This window comes from Hyaena hyaena, unplaced genomic scaffold, assembly GCF_003009895.1.
Source record: "Hyaena hyaena isolate Hyena2069 unplaced genomic scaffold, ASM300989v1 scaffold_726, whole genome shotgun sequence".
Taxonomy (NCBI): domain Eukaryota; kingdom Metazoa; phylum Chordata; class Mammalia; order Carnivora; family Hyaenidae; genus Hyaena; species Hyaena hyaena.
The window spans coordinates 626,753-635,784 of record NW_024081358.1 but is presented as its reverse complement, the minus strand read 5'-3'; the positions used below and the strand labels follow the sequence as shown (position 1 = coordinate 635,784).

The following is a 9,032-nucleotide window of genomic DNA, read 5'->3' as shown; positions in this document are numbered from 1 at the left end:
TGCATAGGATTATTATAGGTGATTAAGTGAGATAATCTACCTAAAATGTTTAGAACAATGCCTGACTCATAAGAAGCTCCCTAGCCCATGTTGCCCATTATTATTTATTAAATGCATCATTTTATATAATTATTCTCAAAATTTGAAATAGAACACTTTCCTCTGATGGACATGATTGAAAGGTGAATTGTTATGGACAACAAAACCAAAATCGGTAAATTTAAAATAGAAGAATAGAGGAAATTATACAAAGAGGTAAATTTTATTCTTTTTATTTATCTTTAAATTACATTAACTTAGAAACGGAGGCTGAGGGCCTAAAGGAGGAGATGTTATGACAGGATTGTGAACCCAAGAAAGTTTTACTAAGACTTTTGTATAGTAGGCTTTTCTTGCTTTTCCTTTTCTTATTTAAGAAACAATTATTTTTTTAATTTATTTCCGAGAGAGAGAGACAGCGTGAGCAGGGGAGGGTCAGAGAGAGAGGGAGACACAGAATCCGAAGCAGACTCCAGGCTCTGAGCTGTCAGCACAGAGCCTGACGCGGGGCTCGAACCCACAAACCGTGAGATCATGACCTGAGCTGAGGTCGGACACTCAACCGACTGAGCCACCCAGGCGCCGCCAAGAAATAATTAATTTAAAAGCCCTGGGTTAAGAAAAGCTTTGTAGTACAGCTGCTTGGACAGTGTTGTTTTAACAAGTGCTTAAAAGTTTGGTTTATTCTCAGTTCTCAAGATCTAAGTTCCTGAAGCAGAAAGACTTGTTTAGGTTATATAGGAAGAAAACTACTTATTTAAAAAAAATCAGTTGGAAAATGGATCTATTTCTTAAATAATAGATCTTCACTTAAAGCATAAGGATTTTCTCTTCTATTGGATAAACAGTAACATTTGTTGGATGTATCAATTCCTCTTACGCAGAGCTGACGGGTATACTTCCATGCCAACAGGGGGAGATAGTATCAAATAGGAGATCCGATCTATGTCTTTTCTATCTTGCATTTGGCTCTGACAGGAAGATCTGTGGACAAAATGATTTCTGTGGGCCCATCAGCAGCAGCTCTTGCTAAGATTTGAGATGGAGAAGAAAAAGACATGTTTGTATTGTGAGGATAAGCTGGAGCCTGGTTGTGTCTCCCAGTGCTGTAAAAATTGTGCCTTAAGGCTCAGTTTTGAGGCTTCCTCTCCTTCCACATCAGAAGTCAAAAGAGATCAGGTAAGGGGGAAGGCTGTCTCAGGCCTACTCTAGTCAGACACAGAAATTATCCAAGGGTCCAGTGAATCATCCACTTTAAACTGCCTCTTCAAATGGGAAGAGTGGTGTTTTTGGATTGCTTAATATGATAGTAAACAAAATTCTTTTGAAGGAATACTAGCACTCGGATACCAAACGAGCTCATTAAAAAATGAAAGTGGCTTGTTTTCTATTTCTCTTTAATTTATTTCTTTTCTTTATTTACCTCTCACAGTTGAGAAAAATATGTGCTTTCTACTACGTCAAAACATGGGAAGGGAAAAAAAAGTGTACTTTTGTGCAGTATCTGAGGAGAAGATTGTTCACTTTTAAATCTGTGAGGGTATTAAGTTTTTTGTTTTCCAAATTTGACTTTTTTATCAGCTGGTAAGCTCAGTTTTACCTTCCTACTTTCAATTTCTGTGAGGAAGGGAATATAATAATATTTTTCTTGATAGGTAATAAAAATTGATGACAGTACAAGATAAGGCTTTTCACTATGACATGTAACTATATAGTTCAATATTAATTTTATAATCAATTCTTATGGTTGCTTAATTTAGTAACCTGGAACACTAATTTCTTAATATTTTAATGTATAATGTATAATTCCTATGAATAATAGGAATTGTGTCCTATCTTCGAAGTTTTATAAAGAATTATATTTACACGTTATTTTACAGTTTAAGTTTAATTGCCTGAATACTGCAAATTCCTTAATTAAAGTCCCTATATTTTAGGCTGTCATTCTTCCAGACTCACTATGTTAGGAAAAACAAATTACGGCCTTCAAACCAGAATGGAAAATGCTAAAAGAGTACTCAATGATTATATACCTTCATACATTTTTTCTTATATTTGTTGAGAGTTGTAGTAGGTGTATAATTCCTGTTTCAATGTCACCAAATTCAGCATTTAAGTTACGGTGTTCTAAAATATTACTGTCCTATAATCATTGAGTTAAGTACTATTCATAAGTGTAAGAATAACTCCTTACATTTGTAAGTTTTGTGTTATCTTGACTTATATAGTCATAAAAATATTAGAGGATGTAGAATCCATTGGTATCATCATGTCCAATCTGTCATTTTATATACAATGATGTCTTTGGAGCCCAAGATAATTAGTAACTTACAGCTAGCTAGTGACTTGTACAATTCTGATTTTCTGTAGCTTTGAAGGAATGTCTTGCTTTCATTTTATTCTTTGTTTCCAGAACTGTATATATTTTTTTATGACCCTTATTTGATTTTTTTGGTATTTATATTTTTATTTTTTATATCTCATCATTTAAAACAATTTTATGTTCTTTATTTATTTTGAAATTGTTTTTAATTCTCTTAATTTATATTCATATTTCTTTTCTTTTACATCTACACATAACTCTAATAGTTTATCTTCACTTATTAGCCATTTACCTAAATAAAATGAGATTACTTACGGCAAATCTCTAAATATACTTTTAAACACTTAAATGTTTATCATTGTTATTCTGCCTAGTCAGATGTTACTACACTCAATCAGACACACACATATTCAGATTCACATAGAATAGCTTATGTGATAATTTGATACCTGAATTTATCAAAGGAGGGTTTTCTATTTATTCCTAAGGAATCACTAACCTTCTTTCATAGGGATGTTTTGAGGCCTTGGGTTTTTACTCTGTGATATTCTTTTATGGTGTTTCCAGTGAATCCTTATCACCACAAGATGCATACTGACTCATGATGGCTCATTTTAGTCAGGAGTCTTCCATTTTATTAGGAACTCAGATTCTCCTAGAAATGGGACCTTGTCCAGGACTAGTTTGTCTTCCCTTGGTGAGCTTTCACCTCCCCCTACTCCAGCCATGTTACTTCTGTTAGCCATGTGTTCTCTCTGTTAAATAGTCTTATTTTTAAAAAATTTTTAATCTTTGTATTTATTTTTGAGAGACAAAGACAGAGCATGACTTGGGGAGGGGCAGAGAGAGAGGGAGACAAAGAATCTGACGTAGGCTCCAGGTTCCGTGCTCTCAGCACAGAGCCCTATGCAGGGCTTGAACTCCTGAACTGTGAGATCATGACCTGAGCCAAAGTCAGACACTTAACCAACTGAGCCACTCAGGCACCCCTCCTTTAAATAGTCTTATTAATGACATACTAATTCGGCATTATATATGTCAGATCTATTCTTGACTTTTTTTCACTTCCCTAAAGCATCCTCATTAGCTCTCCGTCTTATCAAAATTTTTATTATATCATCGGGAATCTTGTTTTAGTAAGCACATTTCATTTTCAAGACAAGATAACTCATTCTTCCATATCCATGTAACTCAGCATTGAGAAGTGGTCCTTTTTATTAAATGTTGCCTTTTATTCTTTCACCCTTATGTGAAAGCCTCAGTGTTTTAAAGGTTTGTGGAATTTGGCGGTACTACATTTACTCTTTCTTACTGATGAACTCTTTCACACTTCTGTTCATTCCCTGTTATTTATCAAAGAGTAAGTACTCTGGTTTACTGTCTCTTTTTTTTTTTTTTTTTTTTTACCCTGAGCCATTTGGCATGACTTGATTATTTATATGGAAGACTCATCCCAAACCTTAGTTTCTATGTCCATCTATCTAAAAATATTATTGATTGAGGGATAGTAGCTGATAAGCAAGTTTAGGTCAAGAGACCTTTTGTAAAGGTGGAAGAAGGCTCTTTGGCCCTTGTTATCCCTCTTGAATAACTGGCATCAGCTCTGCTTACTTTACAGACTTCTTATTTCATAAGAAACATAAAACCTTATTTGGTAAGTTAATTTTAGACATGTTTTTGCCACATATATCTGAATTTAACTCTGAAAGAATAAGTAAAATTTTAGTGAAAATAGAAAAATAAAACTCAGCGTAATACTATTTTCATTGTTGTTGTTTATTTGTTTATTTATATGTTTTAGAAGGTACTTGACCACAGTAGCTTATCATAGTACTGTTTATTAAGGTAGAGAAATTTTGGTGCATCTGTAAATATTCTTGTAGATTCTAATATTTTAAAATCTGTCTACCACATGTTGTCTTTAGTAAATACCTATATTTTGAAGGTAAATCTTGTCTACCACATGTTGTCTTTAGTAAATATCTATATTATTTCCCTTCAGAGCCCTAGTTTCTGGTTAAATTTTTCAGAAGGCTAATTGGCCCTGGCAATTGACAACATGTCAGAAGATGTTACTTGCTTACTTACTTATTTATATCCAAGTTTGTTAGCACATAGTGCAATAATGATTTCAGGAGTAGATTCCAATGATACATCTCGTATGTATAATACCCAGTGCTCATCCCAACTGTCTTTTTTAATGCCCCTTACCCACTTAGCCCATCCCTGCACCCCCACCCCTCCAGCAAGTTTGTTCTCTATATTTGAGAGTCTTTTATGGTTTGTCCTCCTCCCTGTTTTTATGTTATTTTTGCTTTCCTTCCCTTATGTTCATCTGTTTTGTATCTTAAAGTCCTCATATAAGTGAAATCATATGATATTTGTCTTTCTCTGACTGACTTATTTCGCTTAGCGTAATACCCTCTGGTTCTATCCATGGAGTTGCAAATGGCGAGGTTTCATTCTTCTTGATGCTGAGTAATACTCCATTGTATATATATTTTAAAGTTATATACATGTTTCAGTGTTCAGTGACATGATAACAGTATTTGTAAAAATAATTAAGTTGATGTGCTCTTGATACTTATTGCAGAATTTCCTTTTTTCATAAGAATGAAAACACAGACTTTAAGTATTTTAAGAACTACTATATATGTTAAGAGAAAACAAGGTAATTGTACATATTTCAGATAGTCCTTGCAAATTGTATAGTTTTAGATTATTCCTTTCTTTAATTTTTTTTTAAATGTTTTATTTATTTCTAGGAGAGAGACAGAGAGACACAGCGTGAGCAGGAGAGGGTCAGAGAGAGAGGGAGTCACAGACTGAAACAGGCTCCAGGCTCTGAGCTGGCAGTCAGCACAGAGCCCGACGCAGGGCTGGAACCCACGAACCGTGAGATCATTACCTAAGCGCAAGTCGGACACTTAACCAACTAAGCCACCCAGGAGCCCCAAGGCAAGAAGATTATTAGCAAAAGAAATGGATTATTTCAGTAAGGCTACTTTCTCTGGGGGAAAAGCAAAGTTGTTTTTTTGTTTGTTTCTTTGTTTGTTTTTGTTTTAATCATGCACATTACTTCTTTCTTTGAGGGATGGAGAGGACCCAGGTGGCAGACTGACTGGCACTGACCAGTATTCNGCTCTGAGCTGGCAGTCAGCACAGAGCCCGACGCGGGGCTCAAACCCACGAACCGCGAGATCATGACCTAAGCGAAAGTCGGACGCTTAACCGACTGAGCCACCCAGGCGCCCCTCCTTTCTTTAATTTTAAAGAGAGACAGAGAGCACAAACAGAGGAAGGGGTAAAGAGAGAGAGAGAGAGAGAGAGAGAGAGAGAGACACCCAAGCAAGCCCCACACTCAGCACAGAGCCGATGTTGGCTCATTTCTATGACCTTGGTATCATGACCTGAGCCAAAATCAAGAGTCAGACGCTCAACTGACTTAGCCACCCATGCGCCCCTAGATTATTACTCTCTAGACTCAATTTCTAATTAATCTTCAGTAAAAGATTTATTGTAGCTATGGATGATGTAATTTTTATATTGTATCTCCCTTGAAAGTATACATATACTAAGACTGTTTTTGCTCTTTTCTTAAAGAAGAGAATAAGAGTAAGTAGAAGTGGTAGAAAGTATGGTCAGAATTATAAAATACTACAAAAGCATAGATGGTAGGTGAACACTTTAGACTCTATATCTAGTCACTTAGTCAAATCAGAGACCCTTATAGTTTACTTTCTGTTATGCTTTCCTATGGATTAAAAAAAATATTTACATGAACTTTATTCTGATTAAGTAACATATCTACAGATGGATGAGAATATTGAATATATAATGAAAGTTCATCACAGAATATAGACTCTAGGGCCTCTGTAGGGACTGGGGAAACAGGAAGGGCATGAAAAGTTGTTTTTTGCCTTCTCATACCATCACAGCAGGTGAGGTATTTCTGCATTCCTAATGGTGTAAGTATATATCCTACAGTAATTAGTAAAAACTGACTGTTTCGTTTATGGTAGCAGGAAAGCATTGTCTGCCTTAAAGCTGCTCTTTGCCAAAAAAAAAAAAAAAAAAAAGAAAAGTCTTACATTGCAGAACCACACAAAAATAGATGGCTCTCTTCCAGAATGTATTATTGCTAATCTGCTTTAAGTGGTGACAGAACCAAGGGCAAATCCTTTATTAGATAAAGCCACATCTTGCAAGTTATTTCTTATCATCACTATATCTTTCCAGCTGGAATCTAGACAACATTCAAGATACTGTTTACTAAAATTCCAGAAATCCTTGGTGACATGGTTTTTCTACTGCATTATCTCACCCAATGAAAGATCAGCTTTTCCCTTGTATTTAAGTTAATGAAATAAGACACTTGAGCATTATTAGGAATTGATCTTATAAATATTACAGGGTGTTCGTTTGTTTGCTGAAGATAAAGTCACCAAGAATGCATGGTCAACAAAAAATGAAAAGAACTCTTTAATTCCTAATGATTGTAATGAGAGGAGCAGGAATAGAGTAAAATTTGATTGACTTAAAAGTGTTTCAGAGCATGGTCTCATCTCAAAGTTAAGAATACTTTAAATCTAGTCGTAAACTGTTTGTTTCTAAGAATGATCATGAAAAATGGTAGGTCAACTATTAATCCCTTTTAAATTATAATTCCCTACTGAATCACAAATGTATGCTATCATTCACTTGGAAATATATACAGAATCCTTACTCTAAACATAAAGACCACAGAGTTAATTGATTGTTCATATAAACATCAACATTTAGTCTAGGTTTCAGTTAGATGTTAATGTTTATATCTTATAAATTATTATAGATTTTTATAAATCTAAGGAAAAAAAGCAAGTATAATTTCAAGGGGATTAATAGGGAAGGAAAGCGTGAGTAACTGCTCTGTGGAGTGAATGGAAAGGAGACTTACAGGCATGAGTGGAGGATGGCTACCAGACACGTGGATGACTGCGGTTCTGCTGGTTCTGCTCAGTGGGTAACTGGGGCAGGAGGAGCAGACGGGAGCTAATCGTTTCAGTCTGGGATGCTAAGTCGGATGCGACCGGAACTTTCTTGTAGACATGCCGTTCTTTCTGAAGCTAGTTTGCTATGTCTTTGAAGCTAGAGATCAAGGCTTCGGAGTGATCTGTGTAATTAAGGCAGAGAGAGGACAAATAAAGAGAAGAAATATGAACTATAAAGACTGAAAAACGGGGCGCCTGGGTGGCTTAGTCGGTTGGGCGTCCGACTTTCGCTTAGGTCATGATCTCGCGGTTCGTGGGTTCGAGCCCCGCGTCGGGCTCTGTGCTGACTGCCAGCTCAGAGCCTGGAGCCTATTTCGGAGTCTGCGTCTCCCTCTCTCTCTGACCCTCCCCTGCTCACGCGCTCTGTCTCCTAGAAATAAATAAAACATTAAAAAAAAAAAAAAAGACTGAAAAGCTTTCTTTGATTTTGGCAAATTAGAAGGTTGTTCGTGACTTCAGTGGGAATAGTATCTGTGGAATAGGGAGGGCAGAGGTCAGGTTGCAGTGGATATAGGGGTGAATGGGGTGAAAAAGGGTGTTTCACTTGAAACAGTTTTAGGATATTTAAGAATAAGGTATATTCGCATTTAAGTCCAGAATGGGGAATTTCAGACAAGTTACTTCACTCTTCTGAGTCTGAGCTTTCCCATTTGTAGTATGGGGATAATAATCTTTAGTTCTTACGTTTTTAAAGGATTAAATGATAATGTGGGAAAATTGCTTTGCATTTTGCTTTATACAAAAAAAAAATTGCACCTAATAATTGTAATTACTAACAGAAGCCAATGAATGTACACTACTTAGGAGAATTTTGGATAAGCAGGAAAAGAGTAATAACATAGTTGTTTGAAAGATACATAGGGTCAAGAAAGTGTTATTTCTTAGTTTTAAAAAGATAGGAGAGATGACTTTGCTCACAGAATCAGTAGATATAGAATTACAGATGACATCCACTTACAGAATTTCATTTGTGGAATTATAGATGACTTTGCTTACAGGAATCAGGGGAGAGGAAGAATCAGTAGAGAGGAAGACATTGAAGATTCAGATGAAAGAGGGGCTAAAGGGAATAACTAATGGAGTAAGATTTAAAGGAAGTAGAAGGGCATCTCAGGATAGATAGAAAAGCTGGTCTTGAAGAGAATCCAAGCCATCTCCTGAAGAAAGGGAGGGAGGGAAGAAAGATGGGTATGTATAGATCTGTTTGAAAATATAGGGTAAATATTAAGCTCAGTGAAAATAATAAGTGATCGTAAGAGACTTTTGGTCATCTCAGTGGAGAAATCTGCAAGACAGCTGGCCATTTGAGTCTGGAACACAAGAGACAAGTCTGTCTTGGTTGTCATAGAGAAAGGAGTCATCTATGAACACTCCACAGGAACAGGATTTGTTTTTTCTATTTTTTTTTCCCCTCACCAATAGCTCCATAGAGCCTCGATTACTGTCTGGAGCCATGTAGTTGTTCAGCAAGCACTTGCTTAAAATAATAAAAATGAAAACGTAAAATAAAATAAAATCACATAGAAAGAGGAAAAAGCTAAGGTTGGAGGCATGGGGAGTGCTAGGTGTGTTGTGAAAGTAAGGCTTTCAGTGGAGACTGAGGAGTGATAGGAGAGGGGACAGAATGATCCAAGAGAACC

The 9,032-nt window shown here is 36.1% G+C and overlaps 1 protein-coding gene across 1 annotated transcript in view; it reads left to right on the top strand.

The window, feature by feature from the left end:
* The window catches only part of FER (FER tyrosine kinase), a 419,902-nt gene that overhangs the window by 140,343 nt on the left and 270,527 nt on the right, over positions 1-9,032 (top strand). The gene's annotated exons all lie outside the window — the stretch shown is intronic.